Source organism: Octopus sinensis, linkage group LG14, assembly GCF_006345805.1.
Source record: "Octopus sinensis linkage group LG14, ASM634580v1, whole genome shotgun sequence".
Taxonomy (NCBI): domain Eukaryota; kingdom Metazoa; phylum Mollusca; class Cephalopoda; order Octopoda; family Octopodidae; genus Octopus; species Octopus sinensis.
In genome coordinates, this window is record NC_043010.1 from 23,305,525 (window position 1) to 23,328,556 (window position 23,032).

Below are 23,032 nucleotides of genomic sequence, written 5' to 3' on the forward strand. Positions count from 1 at the left end.
ATGTATAAATCAGATGTGCAAGGATATATCACGTGTATGTATCAGTGAGAACCTCTTTCAGCCCACATCACAATGGCGCCGTTAAAAGCCCCACCATTAAAGAAGTTGTTGGTCATATTTAGTAGAACTCATGAAAAGTGTGAACAAAAATAAAAAGAGAAGAAAGATAAAAATGTGCTGAGTTTGAATAGCCACAGTCCATTTGTGTAATGACAGACCAATATTCACGAGACGAGTTCTAATGTGATCGATTAGTATGTGATGTACTATCGAATGAATCATTTTTAAAATGATGACCTATTTCAAAATGGCCGCTACCAATACTTCTTCGATCAGCAATACTAATTTTATTGCTGATGTTTTCTTGAATAGTATTAGTGTTTTGCTGGGGTAATTCGCTTTGTCGATATTCCAGCCGATATGAATCCGTTATTTATTGCATTTCTAAATATCATTATATATCGTTTCAAGCAAATTTGTTAAAATATACCGAGAACTGGGTCAGTAATTACAGAGCCATATGAAAAATTGCCATGTTGATCTCTTAAATGTCATTGATTATATGGCGAAATATCTGAATTCATAGTCGACAGAACACTTCTAACATAGCGTAACATAGTGCACCAAATAACGACTTCAGATGAAACTTGTAATTCACTAGATATAAAATAAGCTGGCAAACCTTCATCATAAAAGACAAAGACCAAATAAAAAAACAAAGCAAACGAAAAAACACGACATTTTGCTTGACTCCAATTTCTGTATCGCAACACAAATAACATAATATAAATATTTTTCCGTATAAGGTAACTAGTTTATTTCTATTATCTATTTTCTGCGCTTAACTGCTTGGAGTGAAGCACACGGTAGTAGAAAAGAAAAGAAGCAAACATACTACTCCACACATACAACATACTGTTGCAGTTCTGATCATTCGAACAGGCCGCTTCGTTATTCAGCCATATCAATTTTGGCATCGGGTTATACTATATGCAAAGACCTTAACAATGACTAATTCGATGTTTGTCACTTTATGCAAATTATCTACGCCATAAATATGTTCTATTCTTTTCGTATTTGAGTATGGCGCTTGGCTACTGGAGATAGGGTGTAACAGATTCCATGCTGACGACACCTATTTAGGAAGAAACACGTGCAATGCGATTTTCGTTTTATTTCCAAAGTATAAGCTTTACGTTGAATGGCGTTTTGACATTGAAGAATTTTTTTTCGTGAAATTAGCTCCCCCTTCTCACAACTCATATAGATCTTGTCTCAATTACTATTTTGTAATTATAATAGAGATGGCGATGATTTTAATAAATCAAGAATCGATGATTTATGATATTTGATATACCTGTATTTGCCTATGTTGTTCATTAACATGTCACTGTCGATGCTGAACTAATTCTCTTGTCTAAATTTTGCTTTTTCTGCTAAATAGAATCGAAACCTGTTCTTCTTAAATTCCTGTTGAGCACCCCCTGACAAGAAATATCGTCCTTTTTAAGGTCAAATAATAGCTTTTGGAATGTGAGGTTCTTTTTCACAGCCTTCAACTTTTAGCTCCTGCATGTAATGACGTTTCCACGGACGAAAATTCAATTCTTTATGCAACACCGTACGTGTTGGAGTAAAGATTATTTGCCAACATAACATGGCATGCCAGGTTTAGGACGAATGTTGCTGTAATTTAGCCCCAGGAAACATTATCTCCAGCTGGCTATAGGGCACGATGTCTCTTGGGACTAAATTACAGCAACATTCATCCTAAACTAGGACCGCCATGTTATGCTGGCAAATAATCTTTACTTCAAAGTACTGTTGCTGAATATCTTTCGTTTTGAGATTTACAAATAGTAATTTACCGTATGTATTGTTTGTCCATCTTCTCGTGTTGATTTTTGCAGGCTGCAAATAAACATTTCCTGCACTATTGCCACGTTCTCAGCTGATCGGGATGTGGTTGGACGGCCACTTCTTCTTGCACCGTTCACAGAGCCCGTGGTCATCAGCTTTGCATGACAGCTTTCTATTGTCTCCGGACGTTGTGTTGTATGCTTAGCTTTCCTTGCACGCCACTATCTCTGAACCAAAACAATGGAATTCCACACTTTATAGCGTGCTGCTATCTTAGCTCACTCCTGAACAGTCAAGCGACCGGCCATCTGGAAAATAAGAAATAAGAAATCTCCATTAGTGTTGTCTATTCAAAAAATGTTTTCATCGTGACTTCAGTGATAGTAAATATTCAATAAATAATTTACTTTCCATCCACCCTGTATATATATATATATATATATATATATACACATCACCACCACCACATACCATCATCTACACACCCACAGATAATCTTCAGTAGCGTCCCCAAACATACCTCTATATGAGCAGCCATACGTCACCGATACACACACACACACACACTTACACGCGTGAAAGTCACTAGCTCTTACACATCCTCACACACCATTCTCACATACACATACGCACGCGGACCTTCATTTGGAATCACTAGCATTTTATTATCTCCCTTTCTTTCAACCTATTCTTTCAAAATCTTTTTTGTAATCATTCGCCATGCTTGATCGCTAAATCTACAGTTATTTTCATTCTTTCTCTGTTAATTTTCTCTTCTTCCTTTCTGTTGAAGAGCGTAGACTCGAAACGTAAAAGAGTTTTTCATTTTCCCGAGCGTCAAACTAATACACCTGCTTGTTGTCCACAGGCCTCTCTTCGCCTTTTGTTTTTCTATAAATTTCAGCTGTCCTGTTTTTGTTCTTAACTTTGACCCTCTATAAAAGGGTCGTTGATGAAGAGTCGTTCTTTGTGTTACTTGTCTTGTTCTCCATTTTCTCTCTCATTGTTTGCGTATTTTACTCATTTGTTTTCGTATTTCATGTTGTTTATTGTTCGTGACGACCTGTGCCCATATATGCATATATCTATATGCATAAATGTGTAATGGTGTCTGTCTGTGTGTGTGTTTGGGGTTACGCTAACTTCCCCCACACCGTCCAACCGATTTTAATGATATTTGGCACATAGGTAGATCACATAGCCTGAAGTTCAAATAAGGCCGGAATTTTTTGAAAACTCGATAATGCTTAGTTGGCATCGATTTCTATGAGCTCAAACGGGCGATTGAATGGAAACTCCCAAAACGATATTATTTTTCCTGCGGCCTTTACTTTTTTTCACGTAAAATTTCAACAAAATCGATAGGATACTCTATGGTTAATAGTTGGCACGGGGAAAGTAGAAGATTTCATTACAATATCAGAGGTGGGCTTAACTTCAATACGGAAAACATGAGCAACGCCGAGTCCAACAGCTAGAACATACATTCAGAGAATATATTACAAATCTATACAGTCTCATATATGCATATGTATATATATATATATATATACTCTTATTGACTCAATATTTCTTTTCCTTCTCTTAGAAAAGAAGTCTTGTAATTAATATGGAACAAGTTCTTATTGGTTGGAACTAGACACATAAAGGATGCAGGTTTACACGGAGGCTTAGCAGTAAGTGATTTCCTTATATTTCGTATCTCTTCAAGAATAACTCACAAATTGAGACATTCTTCGAGTCTCTCACATTGTTACAATATCTCCTACACTAAAAAATATTACACCGCTAAATATTTTAACATATTTTCAGGAATTTCAGACAGTATATGTATGTGTGTACGCGTGTATGTGTCTGTATGCGTTCGAATAGTATATACATACTCGCATACTTATATTTACATATAGATATATGTATATATGAATATATATATTCGTACACACACACACATATATATATGTATGTATGTATGTATGTATGTATGTATGTATGTATGTATGTATGTATGTATGTATGTATGCATATCTATATATCTATATATTTGCATGAATATATATATATGTGAATATATATACAAATATATATGTATATCTATATATTTATATGTCTGTATGAATATACATATATATATATATATATATATTATATATATATATATAATATATATATATATATATATATATATACATCCATACATACATGAATACATACATGCATACATGCATACATACACACACAAACACTGATGACGATGTCTGATGTGACACACCTATGCCAAAACTACGATATTTATTTGTTTTTTCTTTTTTTTTGTTTTTATTAATTTATGTAGCAGTTTAGAGCATACCATACTTTGAAGAAATTATTCATACCAACCAATACTTGATGACATTCCCAGGAAGTGAAGGTAGATAAATTAAAATATGTCTGCTATACTGAAAAACGCTTGTAAAAATTTCTGTATGTTAGCGTCTCTGAAAGACTAGAAAGTGAGAATATTTTCGCCATTATCTCCTCACTGTCAGCTTTAATTATTTCTTTTCACATTATTTCTTAAACATGTTATATACTTATCTCCATAAATTTTTCCTTGTATTCTTCCTTATTCCTTTCATTCCACATTTCTATGTTTTCTTCTTCGTTTGTTTGTTTTATTTCACGACTTCCTGCCATCTTCGTTTCAGTAGTGAAGAAGATACGATATCTTTGATCGCATAACTTAAAACTTATCTTACATAAAATTCATTGCCTTACAGCATTTTCCTGTCAAACTCTATATTTTTGATCTGCTAGAGTAGTTCCTTGTTTATTGGTTTTCGCTATTAACAATTCGCTACTGGTATTCTATAAAACACTAACAAAATATTATTTTATATGGATGAAAAAAATATTCTCAAAGGGGTTGTAACAAGGAAATACCGTCATCTTTTTCGAGATAGTCGTTCTAAATATTTGATGTCAGATAACAGCGTTCACGTTGGTCTGTTTGACGGATTTGTCTGTTTGCCTGTCATTTGTCTCTTTTTTTAAAAATAAATAAATGAAAATGAATAAATAATAAATAAATAAATAATAATATCTGCGTGCAGTATTTCTATGGAGACTGCTGCCGCTGTGTTGTATGACGTTGTAACTAGTCGCTATTGATTGTAAAAGGGAAAACAAACAAGTTCTTAGTTATTCAATTATGTATGACTTGCAAGAATCGTTGTAGAGCGTGGTGAAAAATCCATTAATTCATTTAAAAACAAATATCTCGTCTTCAAATTTAGATACCGAAAGATGTGCAAGAGGAGTTAATATCTCAGTACGTCAACATCACAATTCGGTTTCAATCTCCAATAATTGAAAGCTCCTTAATTTTTATTTCTTCGAGTAATGTATTTCGGAATTGCATGAACGTCACTCAATCTATGCTAACTGTTGTCATATCGAATTACAAAAATAAAAATTATAAAGGGGAGTATTGTAGTTCGCTTGAAGCATTGTGCATTGTTTGTAAAGAGTAAAATATTTTGAATGACACTACAATGCACTATAATACAAACAATGGACTATAATAACTGTTGTAATTTAATCATCCATAGTCTGATATGATATATCGGAATAAAATCCCTTCTTCAGATATCCCTAGGAATTGATGGAGTCACTGCTATAATCGCCGTGCTTGTGTGGTTGGGGTTTAAATTCAAGCTACCCTAAGTTTCATGCTTCTGATAATATAATTGTCGGACGAGCTTGTAAAGCGTGCCGCGTAGTATCAAGCCACCATTCAAGTTCAAAGTACAACATATGCATCATATTGTATTATATAATATTATATTATGTTATATTATATTCCACTTTTGCCTCTCATAATTATATTACGTTGCGTCGATTTCGCGAATTAAGAATTCGTGCAATGTTTAACCTATTCAAGAGTATTAACGTCTTTCTTCCCATCGACTGTTGCAATGATTTAAGGATATGTTTTCGCTGCATTACTTGTTTAATTGTTCGAATAAAATTGTATTATTTCAAGCAAGCATTACGTGAAACAGATACGCGTGTGTGTCTGTGTCTGTGTGTGACTGTGTATGAGTGTGTCTTTGTGTTTGTGTGTATTCGTGTGTGTGTATATGTGCTTGCGCATCTGTGTGTCTCGTCGATTGCTAATCAGTCTTAATATTTGTGCTAAACTACCAATCATAATATAAAAATAGCAATAATCCATGAGAAACTTACACACACGAACAAGCACGCACACACACACACACACACCACACACACACACACACACACACACACACACATACACACACACATACATATACACGCACGCACACATACACTCATGCACATACACAGATGTCACTTGAGATTGTCGATGAACAGACTGACGGAATGAGATTTAGTGAACCGAGATAATCCGACAGAGATAAATCGCCTTCAATCCCACATCTCAGCCTATTCGGCTGCCTAAGATTTGACACCAGCCAAGCGAAGGTAAACAACACGGCACGGCAGATTAGAGAACATATTATCACAACAGAGTCTAAGCATGTGTGTGTGTGTGTGTGTGTGTGTGTAACACATGGCATAACATAGCAACATCGCATTACACCACACACGTGAAGGAGTTGTCTATGTGGTCCATTCATTCACTAGAAATAGCAGTTAAAATTCCTTCAAATCTCATTCTAGTGTCTTGGAAAGACAAAAAAATGGAAAGGTGTGCAGTAAATATTGTTGTCCTAGATACACACTTTCTGAGGGGAAAATGAAGAAAATAAAGACGAGGATGGCTGGAACGTCGTTGATTCTTGGTCAGTTTGTTTAAAAGTCAGTTTATTTATTAGGTGCAAAATCTACAATTAGAAAAAAAAGGAGACATTTTTTAACAAAGTCAAGCTAGATAAGAAAAAAGTTGGGATGGTCATAATTGGGACACCTTTGATTAAAAGTATACTCAATTAGGAGTAACAACAACGAAACACCATCACACTGTATCGGACCATTCTACACACAACAGACCGTACAAGACCATGAGCAACAAGCTGTACTACAGGCGCAGGCGCGGCTGCCTGCTAGGAAGCATACTTCCTAATCGCATGGTTCTGGATTCAGTTCCACTGCGTGGCACCTTGGGCAAGTGTCCTCTACTATAACTCCGGGGAGATCAAAGCCTTGTAAATGGATTTGGTAGACAGAAAAGGATAAACAGAAAGGGAACGTAGTCCGTCTTTTATATGTATGTGTGTGTGTGCTCTTTGATCTTTTACTTGCTTCAGTCATGTGACTGTGGCCATGCTGGAGCACCGCCTTTAGTCGAGCACATCGACACCAGGACTTATTCTTTGTAAGCCTAGTTCTTATTCTATCGGTCTCTTTTGCCGAACCGCTAAGTTACGAGGACGTAAACACACCTGCGTCGGTTGTCAAGCGATGTTGGGGGGACAAACACAGACACACACACACGCGCACGCACACACACAGACACACGACACACACACACACACACACACACACATATATATATACATATTACGACGCGCTTCTTTCAGTTTCCGTCTACCAAATCCACTCACAAGGCTTTGGTCGGCCTGAGGCTATAGTAGAATACACTTGCCCAAGATGCTACGCAGTGGGACTGAATCCGAAACCATGTGGTTCATAAGCAAGCTACTTACCACACAGCCACTCCTACGCCTATATATATATATATATATATTGTGTGTGTGTGTGTGTGTGTGTGCGTGCGTATGTCTTTATGTCTGTTTGTTCCCTATCACTGCTTGACGACCAGTGTTCGTGTATTGACGACCCCGTAAGCTAGCGGTTCGGCAAAAGAGTGCGGTAGAATAAATACCAGGCTGTACAAAAATGAGTACTATGGTAAATTCCTTCGACAAAAAATTCTTCTAGGCTGTGCCCCAGCATAGCTGCAGTCTAATGACTGAAACAAGCAAAATATTAAAGATACCATATTCAATCACGCACAACAGATCACAGCAACCATTCATAACACGCCATACCATCGCGTCCCTTACGGATAAACAAATTGTTTCTTCCCCGTCGAGAGAAAATAAAAATCGATCGATTCATTCAGTTCAATACTTGATATTGTTGAAATTCCCAATGAAATGGCTGTAATGAAGCTTTCGTAGGAAATCGAAACGTTACAGTTTGTGTCAGTTGCGTTGATTAAGGCGAATCAGTTGCCAATTTTGTATTGAACTTAACATCGCCATCCATGGCATCGCCATCCATGGCATCGCCATCCATGGCATCGCCATCCATGGCATCGCCATCCATGGCATCGCCATCCATGGCATCGCCAGTGTCCGCCAGCAGGAACTTCAACGGACAAGCTTTGAAATCCATCTTTAATTGCTGTCATTATTTTTCCTGTTGTAACGAAGCTATAAACTTCTGCAACCAATCTTCTAATTAGGCTTCAACGAGAGTTCATTTCATAGCGACAACTTCTCACCTGACCTGAAAAGCACGTCCCTGGTATCTACAGAAGTCTGTATGTATGTCTCTCTCACTCTCTTCTTTCTCCTCTCCTCTCTCTCTTTCTCTCTCTGGGTTGGTGTGTATGTAAGTATGTGTTTGTATGAGTGTTTGTATGGTATACACGTTTGTGCTTGTCTACTACATGCGTATATAGTGATGTGTGAGTGAGTGCTTATATATAATGTATATGTATGTATATATGTATGTATGTATGTATGTATGCATGTATGTATGCATGTATGCATGTATGTATGTATGCATGTATGCATGTATGTATGAATGTATGTGTGCATTACTACTCGCTTGTGATGTATTTATATAAGTTTGCGTGTATATATATGTGTTTATATAAGTTTGCGTCTTGTCTAAGATGTGTGTGCGTGTCTGTACTACATGTATGCAATGTGATGTGTGTTTACGCGTTTGTGTATAATTATATGTGTGTATTCGTATGTGTGTGTAGAACCTGCTTGTGTTGTGTGTATACGTGTTTGTGTATAATTATATGTGTATATGTGTGTGTGTGCGTAGAACCTGCTTGTGGTGTGTGTATACGCGTTTGTGTATAATAATATGTGTGTATGTGTCTGTGTAGAACCTGCTTGTGTTGTGTGTATGCGTATCTCTAAGTTTGTGATGACGTGTGTGTATATGGTTTTCTATAAGAGTGTGTGTGCGTGCACATTGAGGTATGTGCGTGCGAGTGTATACTTGTATATGTGTATGTATGTGTGCACCTGTTTTTAAGCATGGTTATATATGTGTATGTATATATATATAGAAATGCATGTATATATAAATATATATATGTATGTACATGTATCTGTACGTATGTGTATATATGTATATATATATATGTATATATGTGTGTGTGCATATATATATATATATATATGTGTGTGTGTGGTGTGCGTGCGTATGTCTTTATGTCTGTTTGTTCCCTATCACTGCTTGACGACCAGTGTTCGTGTATTGACGACCCCGTAAGCTAGCGGTTCGGCAAAAGAGTGCGGTAGAATAAATACCAGGCTGTACAAAAATGAGTACTATGGTAAATTCCTTCGACAAAAAATTCTTCTAGGCTGTGCCCCAGCATAGCTGCAGTCTAATGACTGAAACAAGCAAAATATTAAAGATACCATATTCAATCACGCACAACAGATCACAGCAAACCATTCATAACACGCCATACCATCGCGTCCCTTACGGATAAACAAATTGTTTCTTCCCCGTCGAGAGAAAATAAAAATCGATCGATTCATTCAGTTCAATACTTGATATTGTTGAAATTCCCAATGAAATGGCTGTAATGAAGCTTTCGTAGGAAATCGAAACGTTACAGTTTGTGTCAGTTGCGTTGATTAAGGCGAATCAGTTGCCAATTTTGTATTGAACTTAACATCGCCATCCATGGCATCGCCATCCATGGCATCGCCATCCATGGCATCGCCATCCATGGCATCGCCATCCATGGCATCGCCATCCATGGCATCGCCATCCATGGCATCGCCAGTGTCCGCCAGCAGGAACTTCAACGGACAAGCTTTGAAATCCATCTTTAATTGCTGTCATTATTTTTCCTGTTGTAACGAAGCTATAAACTTCTGCAACCAATCTTCTAATTAGGCTTCAACGAGAGTTCATTTCATAGCGACAACTTCTCACCTGACCTGAAAAGCACGTCCCTGGTATCTACAGAAGTCTGTATGTATGTCTCTCTCACTCTCTTCTTTCTCCCTCTCTCTCTTTCTCTCTCTGGGTTGGTGTGTATGTAAGTATGTGTTTGTATGAGTGTTTGTATGGTATACACGTTTGTGCTTGTCTACTACATGCGTATATAGTGATGTGTGAGTGAGTGCTTATATATAATGTATATGTATGTATATATGTATGTATGTATGTATGTATGCATGTATGTATGCATGTATGCATGTATGTATGTATGCATGTATGCATGTATGTATGAATGTATGTGTGCATTACTACTCGCTTGTGATGTATTTATATAAGTTTGCGTGTATATATATGTGTTTATATAAGTTTGCGTCTTGTCTAAGATGTGTGTGCGTGTCTGTACTACATGTATGCAATGTGATGTGTGTTTACGCGTTTGTGTATAATTATATGTGTGTATTCGTATGTGTGTGTAGAACCTGCTTGTGTTGTGTGTATACGTGTTTGTGTATAATTATATGTGTATATGTGTGTGTGTGCGTAGAACCTGCTTGTGGTGTGTGTATACGCGTTTGTGTATAATAATATGTGTGTATGTGTCTGTGTAGAACCTGCTTGTGTTGGTGTATGCGTATCTCTAAGTTTGTGATGACGTGTGTGTATATGGTTTTCTATAAGAGTGTGTGTGCGTGCACATTGAGGTATGTGCGTGCGAGTGTATACTTGTATATGTGTATGTATGTGTGCACCTGTTTTTAAGCATGGTTATATATGTGTATGTATATATATATAGAAATGCATGTATATATAAATATATATATGTATGTACATGTATCTGTACGTATGTGTATATATGTATATATATATATGTATATATGTGTGTGTGCATATATATATATATATATATGTGTGTGTGTGTGTGTGTGTATATATAAATGTAAGTATATATATGTTTGTATATGTATGTATATATGTGTGTGTATGTGTAGGTTATGAAGAAACATCTTTAGGTGTGTGTATGTGTGTGTGTGTGTGGTGAGTTTTGAGGAGCATGTGTGCGTGTGTATATCCATGTGTATACGCATGTGTGCATGTGTTTGTATGATGGTGTGAGTGCGGTGTCGATGAGATCGTTTATTGAAATGCTGTTCCAGATTACATTTAGAACCTCCCCCCCCAAAAAAAAGAAAAGCAGAAAAAATATAAAAAGAGGGAAAAGGAAACAAATTATTCATTTTAGATGTTTGTAATTAAGGCAACATTAAGATAACGTCAATATGAAGGATAGCAAAATAAATAAAAGAAAGAAAGAAAGAAAACCGAAAGAAAGAAAGAGAGAAAACCGAAAGAAAGAATTAAAGAAAGAAAAATGAAACAAAGAAAATCCGAAAGAAAGAAAGAAAGAAAGAATGAATGAATGAATGAATGAAAGAAAGAAAGAAAAAAGAAAAATCGAAAGAAAGAAAGAAAGAAAGAATGAAAGAATGAAAGAAAGAAAGAAAGAATGAATGAAAGAAAGAAAGAAAAATCGAAAGAAAGAAAAAAGAAAATCATGGAAATGAGGAGGAAATACTTAAGATGCCAGCGCCACCTTCAGTCCAGGTAACGGTGTTACACATGTAAGAGAAACTTATTTCACTGAGAAACTAATCGCGTAATTTGAAAAAGAAGTCAGGTGATTCATTATTCTTTTACACTCTTTAACTGTTTCCACTTATTGAACTCTATCCATGCTGGAGCAATTTCTGCAGGAGCTTTTCGTCGGTCGAATTAAACATAGTAATTATTTCATCTGATGTATGTGATATCGGCTTCGTTTTTTATCGAATATCTAGGATTTTTTAACATGCCAAACTAGAGGAAATGGCAGGGGGGGGGGCTTGATAGATAACATAGATATTAGGATCTTTTCGTCCCAGAGCAGACACGATACTCAGACAGATTACGGATGCCACACACCAGAAAGTAGACCGATCCTCAACAGAAAACGTGAATGGAGTAACAACAGACCCAATACCGCCACCACTACAATCCATTTTGCAACCTGACAACTGAGGATAGAATGCGGAAAAAATGTCAGGGGTTCAAGTTGTAATATATTGGGTTGGCAACTAAGTTCCCGGCGTATTTTTAAATTAAAATTGTTTGAAAGTTTTAATAAAAAAAGAATAACAACTAATTAATCAATAATGTATTCACCCTTGTTGTTTACAACTTCTTCCCAACGTTGGTAGAAATTACCCGATTTCGACTCGAAAAATTGATCCAACCAAGCTCTCAATTCTACACCAGTATTGAACGAAACTCCGCGCATAGCATTTGAAAGAGATCGAAAGAGGTGGAAATCCGTTAATCAGGCGGGTGTGGAAGCACTTCCCAGCCATGCCTTTGAATGGCTTCCTTGGTCATATTGGTGATATGAGGGCGGGAATTGTCGTGCTGCAGAAGAACTCCATGCTGCCAATTAGGTCTTTTCTCTTAAATAGCCGTGATAAGTCGTTCCATCTGTTGAACATAGAGTTCCGCGTTGACCGTTTGGTTCCGTTCAAGCAATTCGTAATGGATAATCATTTTCCAGTCTCACCATATGCAGAACATTGTTTTACGCGGATGAAGATCTTGTTTCACGCGCGGTGTCGCTTCAGGCACCATTTTTCGTCGCCAGTAACGATTCGGTAAGGAAATCGTTGCTTGTGTCCATGAGTTGAGCGGTGACGAGCAAGTAAACCAGCGGAGATTGTGGCTCGTTGATTTTTATTGTTGTCACTTAAAGCATACTTCTGAACCTTTCCCATCGAGTGAAGATGGTTCTCTATAGCAGTGGGAGAGCATTCCGTTTTCTCTGTGAGTTCCATTGTGGTTTGACGAAAATTTTCATGCAAAAGTTGGTTTAATCGCTCTTCATCAAATTCAACTGGATGGCCAGAACGAGGTAAAAATTTCCATTTTTTAACTTGGCATACCAATCACGTGCGTAATACCAATCACGAGCTATAGCACCCTCTCCATACACAGCACAAATATCGCGAGCAGCTTTTGCGGCCTTAGAACCTTGATTAAAAGCAAAAAGGTGTCGAAAATGCTCGTTTTTCTTAACTTGACATTCCATTTTAATGATCTGAAAATAAACAAATATTATCTAAAATTAACTAGAAAAAAAATAGATTCCAAAATGATTCAAAAATAGAATTCTCGGAAAAATATAGATTCCAAAATTTTTTAAATGGCGGAAACTTACTTGCCAACCCAATAAAGCCCTTATACAATTGCACATGCCAAACACATAGACATACACACTGATACGGACGTAGGCGTATGCGGAGATAGGGATACAATCCACAGAAAGACAAAATAGGATAGGACTAGGCCGGAGGGAAGAGGTGATACGAAGAACAGAAAGTCATTGAAAAGGTCACATGAAGTGTGAGGAAAGAACTCTGACAAATAAACTAGTTTTAAGTTTTGGCACAAGGCCAGCAATTTCGGAGGAGTGGGTAAGTCGATTACATCGACCCTAGTATTAAGCTGGTACGAAAGACAAAGTCAAACTCAGAATGCAAAGACGGAAGAAATGCCGCTAAGCATTTTGCCCAGCAGCCAGCTCGCTGCCCTAGAACAAATAAACTAATAGTAATAATAATAATAATAATAATAATAATAATCCTTTCTGCTAAAGACACAAGGCCTGAAATTTTGTGGGAAGTGGACTAGTCGATTACCTCGACTCCAGTGTTTCACTGGCGCTTAAGTTTTCGACCCCCGAAAAAATGAAAGGCAAAGTCGACCTCGGCGGAACCCGAGCTCAGAATGCAAAGACGGACGAAATACCGCTAAACACTTTGTCCGCCATGCTAACGATTCTACTAGCTCGCTGTCCGACAACAAATAAACCAATAATAATAATGATAATAATAATAATAATAATAATAATAATAATAATAATAAAGCTAAAGTGCGCATGTATATTGGAAAATATAAAGGATCATTCCCATAAAATTCTTGGAGGCGGGTGCTCCCGCTTGGCCGCGGTTTAATGACTGATAAAAGTAAAACAAAAGATAAAAGATCTAATTTTCCTGTTTATCCTTATTCGTCAAATACCACGCAGTCGCTCAGTGAATCAATGTAGGACAGAAATACGAAGCTCTATCTCTCCTCCTCCTCCCCCCTCCTTCTCCCCGATTTCGTTTCCTCATGACTTCCGAACAAATACTGTTTTACTTGCTTCAGTCATTTGACTGCGGCCATGCTGGAGCACCACCTTTAGTCGAGCAAATCGACCCCGGGACTTATTCTTTGTAAGCCTAGTACTTATTCTATCGGTTTGTTATTGCCGAACCGCCAAGTTTCAAGAACGTAAACACACAAGCATTGGTTGTCAAGCGACGCTTGGGAGGGGGAACAAACGCACACATACACACATATACATATATACGATGGGCTTCTTTCTGTTTCTGTCTATCAAATCCACTCACTTTGGTCGACCCGAGTCTATAGCAGAAGACACTCGCCCAAGATGCCAAGCAGTGGGACTGAACCCAGAACCATATGGTTGATAAGCAAGCTACTTTATTTCATATAAATTTGCCATAAAAGCATCACAAAGAGTAACTGCTGGCTGGACATATACATTGATAAGTTGAATGATGAAATAAGGATGATATTGATGAGAGAAGGCAAAAACGCCCGCCGATTTTCTTCTTCTCTAAAACATTGTTCTTTTTTTTTTAAACAGAATTAACAAAGCGAGGTATTGAACCTCTCACAACAGTTTTTACAGTTTTTGGACTGTACAAATATTAACATGCAAAAAATATTCAATATACAATCAACACTAGTGCATTTACAAATGAGGCGCAGGGCCTCTTACACTTTATAACACTGAGGCTTTTCAACCTTTTATCAATTTAAAAAATCAAGGCGGGCTTCGAGTTGGCGTCACACCACACACACACACACACACACACACACATATATATATATATATATATAATTTAAAAATAGGATAAAATCTTCATAAGAAATTATCAAGTAGTTAACGTGAAAAACATCATAAGAGAAAAAATCTGTTAATTTTTTCCACTTGAATATATTTATTTATATTATATAGAAGGCATTATTACACATAAATGCCGCACGCTAGGAGGGATTCTTAAAGTCAAAACTACCAAAATAAACATATCGTACCGAATGCAAGTCTCGAAGCAAGTCATTTAAAAACAGAATTTAGCTGCAAATCACCAGTGATTTCGTAATTACCGAAACGCAATTCGAAAAAGGCCGCCATTTACATAGATGTATGAGGGGTGAACCGTTCTATATGCTACGGTGGATACGATGGCTGTTCGTCTGGTATGTTGATTTTGTTCATTCATTATAAATCTTGAACCATGCTTGCACCGATGAGTAAAGGGCGCAACCACTGCGCTGATTACGAAATCACTGGTGATCTGCAGCTAAATTCTGTTTTTAAATTACTTGCTTCGAGACTTGCATTCGGTACGATGTTTATTTTGGTAGTTTTGACTAGCGTGCGGCATTTATGTGTAATAATGCCCCCTATATAATATATATATACATACACACACACACACACACACACACACACACACACACACACATATATATATATATATTATATATATATATATAATTCAAAAATATAAGGAATGGCCATAATAGGACATTCGACTCACTAGCAAGAGCAGCCAAACTCAAACCGCTAATAGTTGTAATTCTGAAATTGAAAGAGAAATAAAAACGTTTACCCTTTCAACTCTGGACTATGCATAGTTTCGGCAAACTTTAGTAAACAAATTAATTAAATTAAATTAAATTTATTTCCAACTGGCGTGCCTCGTCAGCAGAGAAGCCAAGGACGAACATATATCCACGAGGCGATGGTAAGGAAGCCTCAAGTCTATATGCTATAAATTTTCAAAATCTACCGCAATCGCGCGGTCAACTCAGCAGCAAATATAAACTGCTGATTTAATTTCAAAATTAGCCAAAAAATCATTAATTAATAAATATAAGGCTAGCAAAATATTCCAGAAAAAATTCTCCGCTACCAGCGGTCCGGTGAGAAGAAAAAGATAGTCAAAAATATAAGGAATGGCCATAATAGGACATTCGACTCATATTATATAGTCTTTGACTATCTCTTCTTTCTCACCAGACCGCTGGTAGCGGAGAATTTTTTCTAGAATTTTTTGCTACCCATATATTTATTAATTATATACATGTATATGTATACATATGTATATATATATATATATATATATATTATATATATATATATATATATATATATATATATATACATACATACATACATACATACATATAAATATGTGTGTGTGTGTGTGACCGCGTGTGTATCGTTGGCGATTTTCTTTCTCTCTCTTCCCTTCCTTAGACTTTTCCTTTTCCTATTTTTCTGACGAAGAGCCCCGCTCGAAACGTTGAATCCTTCTTTCTTTCCTTTCCTGAGCGTCCAATAACACTATACTTCTTCCACTTCCTCGCGTTGTTGTGTTTTCTCTTTGTTATGTTTGGATTAACTATATATACTTACATACATACGTACATATATATATATAATACAGAAATGGGACAAGAACGCAAAATATCCAAACAATTAGGTGATACAAAAAAGGGGACAACAAAACATCCACACTAACGATACAAAGAAAACAAGGAAGGGTCATTCGGAGTTATCTTCTTCAGTCGAGTTCCAGATTATCTTCGCAATTTCGGTTGGTTATACACGCGTGTGTGTGTGTATCTTTTTAATCACATATACTTAATGTATATGCTTCCTGTGTTTATCGGTGGGCGCGGTGAATTATACTCTCTCTCAAAGCACCGGTTGTTAAAACACCTCGGAGTCATGAATAGGCAAAATAAATCACCTCTAGTCCCTTCTTGCAATGATGTATATCGATGTTTTACCAGTTTTTTAGGTTGTCAGCATTACGTACACGAAAGGATCGGATGCGAATGATCTCCGCTAGAACACGACGTATATGCTCATGGCTTGCAGAACCATGTGCGCGTATTCCCGGCAAATGCATACGTATTTGCTGGTGGGCTGCTCCTGGTGCCGTGCGTAATGTCTCAAAGCGCCGGGTGTTAAAACACCTGAGAGTCATGAACAGCGAGGTGGGGTTGACTCCATTCGGTCAAGAATGACCATGGAATTGCATCTAGAAACTTATCATGCGTGGCACAACTCTGGGCAAGGTTGTTTATGGAAGAGCAGCGGTCGCCCATGTATACCAGCTTCACCTCTCCATGCCACCGATGTTATCCAAGGGAAAGGCAAAGGGGCCGATACAGCTTGGCACCTGTGACGTCGCAACTCATTTCTACAGCTGAGTGAACTGGAACAACGTAAAATAATGAGTCTTGCTCAAGAACACAACACGCAGCCCGGTCCAGGAATCAGAACCTCACGATCGTAAGCTTGACGCTCTAACCAGTGACCCATGCGCCTTCACTACAGTCGAGGTCCGAAATTGCGAGGATGATCCGGTTCTTGACTGAAGATTAAAGGCTTCGAATGACCCAAGCGTGTTTTTGTATCGTCTATCTAGATGTTTTGCATTCTTGTCCCATTTTGTATTTATATATATACACACACATATACGTATATATATATATATATATATATATATATATATAATATATATATATATATATATATATGCATGATCTTGGGAAGAATTAAGCCATAAAGCCAAGTTTCCGTCTTTCTTCATTCGCAGTGAAGTTTTACTGAATTAAAATCACTTTTGATATACCACAATATGTATGTTCGTCCACACTTAACTATGCGTTATTAAAGCAGAAGGTGACAGTGAGATATTTCCTCCGGTCGTTCTTTTAAATGTATTATGGCTTATATTTGTATTCCCTCAGCAGTAATTTCTAGTTATACTTTAAAGAGAAGTGTAACAATATAAACATATTATTCGCCTTCGGTTAAGTTAATGTATTATGTAACTGAGAACTTTAATATATTTACAAGTATATTGTGAATGTTAGATCAATGCATCCAAGAGTTCACAAGTAGGAGTGGTTGATATGATGTACACAGGCGTATTTGACAACGTAATCTTGTCAAGTTCTTATGAAATAACTGGTGAAGGAGAAGAAAGGAATCCTTGTTATTCCAACTAAATTCTTACTTCTGTGGTTTCTGTATAAGAAATAAAATGAAATCAAATATAACCACACGAAATAAAATAATATGTTGACTACTTAAGTAACGATGAAAGAAACTCGAGTGAATGTCACATTGCAAACAGCGAAACCTTAATAGTTGCTGAGATTAATATACGAGAACTGTTCCATGCCAACTTTTCAAGTGAAATCTCTTGCATATCTTCTTTCACACATGCCATGGGCGGCCAACCCAACGCATGTGAACGACAAGGTTTTCTACAGTTCATTCTGCACTGATATGCCGTCGAGTGAATTCTCTACAGGGGTTGCTAGCATTGCAGCAAACAGCAACCAATCTCTAAAAAGAAATATAACATTTTGAAAAATACAAAAAGATGTTATATAATCAAGACCAGGAGGCCCCAATGACGTGCCACAGCTAATACATTGAATAAAATCATAATTAACGGCCCCAATGACGTGTCACAGCTAATACATTGAATAAAATCATAATTAACGGATCGTCCTGTATTTTCTTTTACCCGAAGCCAAGAAAACCAGGAACTTTTCAGTAATCCCTGTATGTGTTTTGTATGTATTGCTTTTATGTTCGTGATACGCCGCTCCTTTGAAGAATTGTCTTGCAAGCAACCGTTCCGTGGTGCAAAAATGGTTTGAAACCTCTAGTTTTGACCTGCAATCGGCTGTCCAATGGCTGGTTGGCTTATGATTACACTTCTTTCCGATCAGGATTAACCTGCAGCTAAAAGGTAAGAATGTCCAACACGCTGCTTTTCCTTACACACAATTTATATCTACGAACGGTAAGAAACTGCTTGTGTGGTAACCTGACCGCCAGAAACAGTAGTTAAATTGCTAAAATTACAACATACGACCTTAAAACAAAAATGCCTTCTTTGACAGTATATACAAGGTGCAACCTATTGAGAAAATACAGGATGGTACATGTAGGAATGAGTCTTAAATCTGTTTCTGTCATTAGGCTTCGGAGAGGCTGGGGCACCACACTGAACAATCTTATTCGAACAAATCGACCCCAACACATGTTTTCAAAAGCCTGATTCTTCTTTTGCGAAGATTCTTCCTTTGACACCAGTTGTCAAGCGGTGGTCGCTGATAAACAGACACAAAACTCACACATAGTTACTGTTAAAATTATTCTATAGCAGCTGTATTAATTGTGATTTCTAAAATCAGAAAGGACGTGGGTCTTACTTTTCTTGATGTCGTTTCCATCTTGTCCCATTTTTTTGGCATCAACTTTCTTCGCGGTTGTTTAGTTTAGGTTTTCTTTTTCACGTTTTTTCTTCTTTTCTGTCTAGCGTCCTTATGTTTTTTAAAATATATCAAATATATAAACAGAGCCTGAAAGAAAGATTACTGGGAGATACATGGAATATTTTATAAATATGCCTGTTTAAAATAGCATCAAAGCATAATACTTTTAGCAGCACTTTCGGTTGTCTGTTAAACTGATATTTATCTGTTACAAGGCGGCGAGCTGGCAGAAACGTTAGCACCCCGGGCAAAATATTTGGCGGTATTTCGTCTGCGTTACGTTGTGAGTTCAAATTCCGCCGAGGTCGACTTTGCCTTTCATCCTTTCGGGGTCGATAAATTAAGTACCAGTTACGCATTGGGGTCGATGTAATCGACTTAATACCTATGTCTATCCTTGTTTGTCCCCTCTGTGTTTAGCCCCTTGTGGGTAATAAAGAAATAGGTATTTCGTCTGCCGCTATGTTCTGAGTTCAAAATCCGCCGAGGTCCACTTTGCCTTTCATCCTTTCGGGGTCGATAAATTGAGTACCATTTGTGCACTGGGGTCGATGTAATCGACTTAATCCGTTTGTCTGTCCTTTGTTGTCCCCTATGTGTTTAGCCCCTTGTTGGTAGTAAAGAAATAGGTATTTCGTCTACCGTTACGTTCTGAGTTCAAATACCGCCGAGATCCACTTTGTCTTTCATCGTTTCGGGGTCGATAAATTAAGTACCAGTTGCATACTGGGGTCAGTCTAATAGACTGGCCACTCCTCAAAACTTTGGGCCATGTGCCTAGAGTAGAAAAGAATATTTATCTCTCACTGGATGGAGTTTTTGTTTTGTTGATTCCCCTTATATTAGATATATAATTATAGATCCTATAAGCTATAGATCCAACCACATGGTTCTGTATTCAGTCCCAGTGCGTTGGACCTTCGGCAAGTGTTTTCTTGTATAACCTCGGGCTTACCAAAGCCTTGGGTGAATTTAGTCGACAGAAACTGAAAGAAGCCCGCTGTGTATATGTGTATATATATATATATATATATATATATATATATATATATATATACAACAAAAGAGGAAAATGCCACTTGTATTTGAACACTATGCAAATATTCTTTTAAAAACTTTTCTTTAATTTTTTCCAAAATTTAATTGTTTTCCATACTTACAGTTGAAAAAGTCTCAATGACTGAAACCGGTACTGAAATGTTTTTTATATAATTATTTTAGCATTTTCTACCTTGCCTGAGTGTCTTTGTGTCTGTGTTTGTCACAGCCCTCCTCACTGCTTGGCAACCGATGCTGGCGTGTTTACAAACCCGAAACTTAGCGGTTCGGCAAAATAGACCGATAGAATAAGTACTTGGCTTTAAAATATAATTACCGGGGTTGATACATTAGACTAAAATTTCTTCAAGGTGGTGTCCCAGCAAGGCTGCAGTTTAATGACCTAAAACAAGTGAAAAAAATATATCAGGTTGAAAGCACCGGTTCTCGTCCGAGACTACTTAGTATTTGGGTGACCACTTGGGAAAGCTAGGTGCTGTAAACGTCTGTTATTATAGGTGCGGGAGTGGGTTTGTGGTAAGTAGCTTGCTTAGCAACCAAATAGTTTGAGTTCAGTCCCACTGCGTGGCACCTTGGGCAAGTGTATTCTACTATAGTCTCGGGCAGCCGACCAAAGCCTTGTAAGTGGATTTAGTGGACGGAAACTGAAGAAGCCGTCGTATATATGTATATATATATATAATATATATATATATATATATATATATATATATATATACACATATATGTGTGTGTGTGTATGTGCGCGCGCGCGTGTGTGTGTGTGTACGTGTGCGTGTATGTGTCTGTTGGTGTGTGTGTCAGTGTTTGTCCCCTGCCATCACTTAACAACCGATGTTGGTGTGTTTACTTCCCCATAAGAAGAGACCGATAGAATAAGTATTAGGCTTACAAAGAATAAGTCCTGGGCTCGATTTGTTCGACAAAAGGCGGTGCTCCAGCATGGCCGCATTCAAATGACTGAAACAAATAAAAGAATTATATATATATATATATATATATATATATATATATATATATACAAGAAAAAAGCAACAAGAATGGATTAGTTGTTCAGTACAATTGTTTCATACGAAGAACAGCTTTATTAAAAGCTGCAAATATTGCAGCAAATACAAGTGTCCCGTATTCATCAGCCAAAACACTTATGAGTTTTCCAAACATCCTAGCGGGTGAGGCTACACTCATGAAGTATCGAAGAGAGTTCTATAAAAAGCAAAGTCAGATTGTAAGCAGACTTCAAAAGTTCACTAATGATGCACAGTTTTATAAAAGGTTTTAAAAAAAGTTTGTTAGCTTCACAGAAAAGGTAAATCCATCCATAATAATGCAGGTGTAAATTCCGGAGATATGAGGAGATATTTCATACTCAGAGACGATGAATTTATCCATAATAATGTAGATGTAATTTCCTGATATATGAGAAGATGCTGATCACATTTCTATTCATTTCACAAAACTACTATGTTGGAGTTATATTGTCTAAAAGAAGTTAGTGAAGCAGAAAACCGCCCAAATAGGGCATTATGGGACAACTGAGAGGAAGGGGTGTAAGTACACAACCTACACAGAATAGTTTATTTCTGTGGTGACAGAAAATCTAGGTCAGAGTTGCAGGAATCTGAGATTTATAAAAGAGAACATTACTTTTGACCAGCATACAGCTGTTAACTGCCACTTCTACAGAGTTAAAAGCAGATATAAGAATATAAAGAGAACAAAAGGAAGTATCAAAGGGGTCAAAGGCTATCAGTAGAGGAAAATACGTTAAGAGGTTTAAGTGCAATACAAGAACAGGAGGTTAATTATTTATTTATTTATTTATTATTGTTACTATTTATACAAATGTTTATACATTGTATGACAGACTTTAGGTCTATACCTAGAGGTCAATTAATTTCTATAGTAAAAGGTGTGAGAGTTTTGTTTATTCAAAAAATAGTGAAAATCATAGTGAAAATTCCTTATATTATTATTAAGGGAGTAGCATTACTTATTAAACTTAGAATAGAATTATGAAATATTAGCAACTTATTTGATTTAAGTTGGATTAATTAAATTAGATTAAAATTAGATTAAATTAAATTAACTATATAGTCAATTAAAATTTTTGGTAACGTACAAGTACCATTTATTTCTTTGTGTCCTAAAACAGGTACTGTTAGAAAGAAAGAACACCAGTGGAAGAGCTCACAGATATCTATTTAAAATACGATTATTCTATACGATTTTTATTTAAAATATTTAAGAGTCTTAATTTTCGCGTGAATACAAGATTGACCTAATTCTATACGGTTATTTAACAAATTTTTATTTTTTCTATGCCTTAGAATTTCATGTCTCCATGGAGCAGAGTTGGCAATCTACCCTGTTATTTCTATAAGGCATCGCTCTTCTAACTATTTCCCAATTAAGGTTATATTTAATATTATTATTTTTGAGTTCCCAGATCTTACTCGAAAGTGTGGTGCAA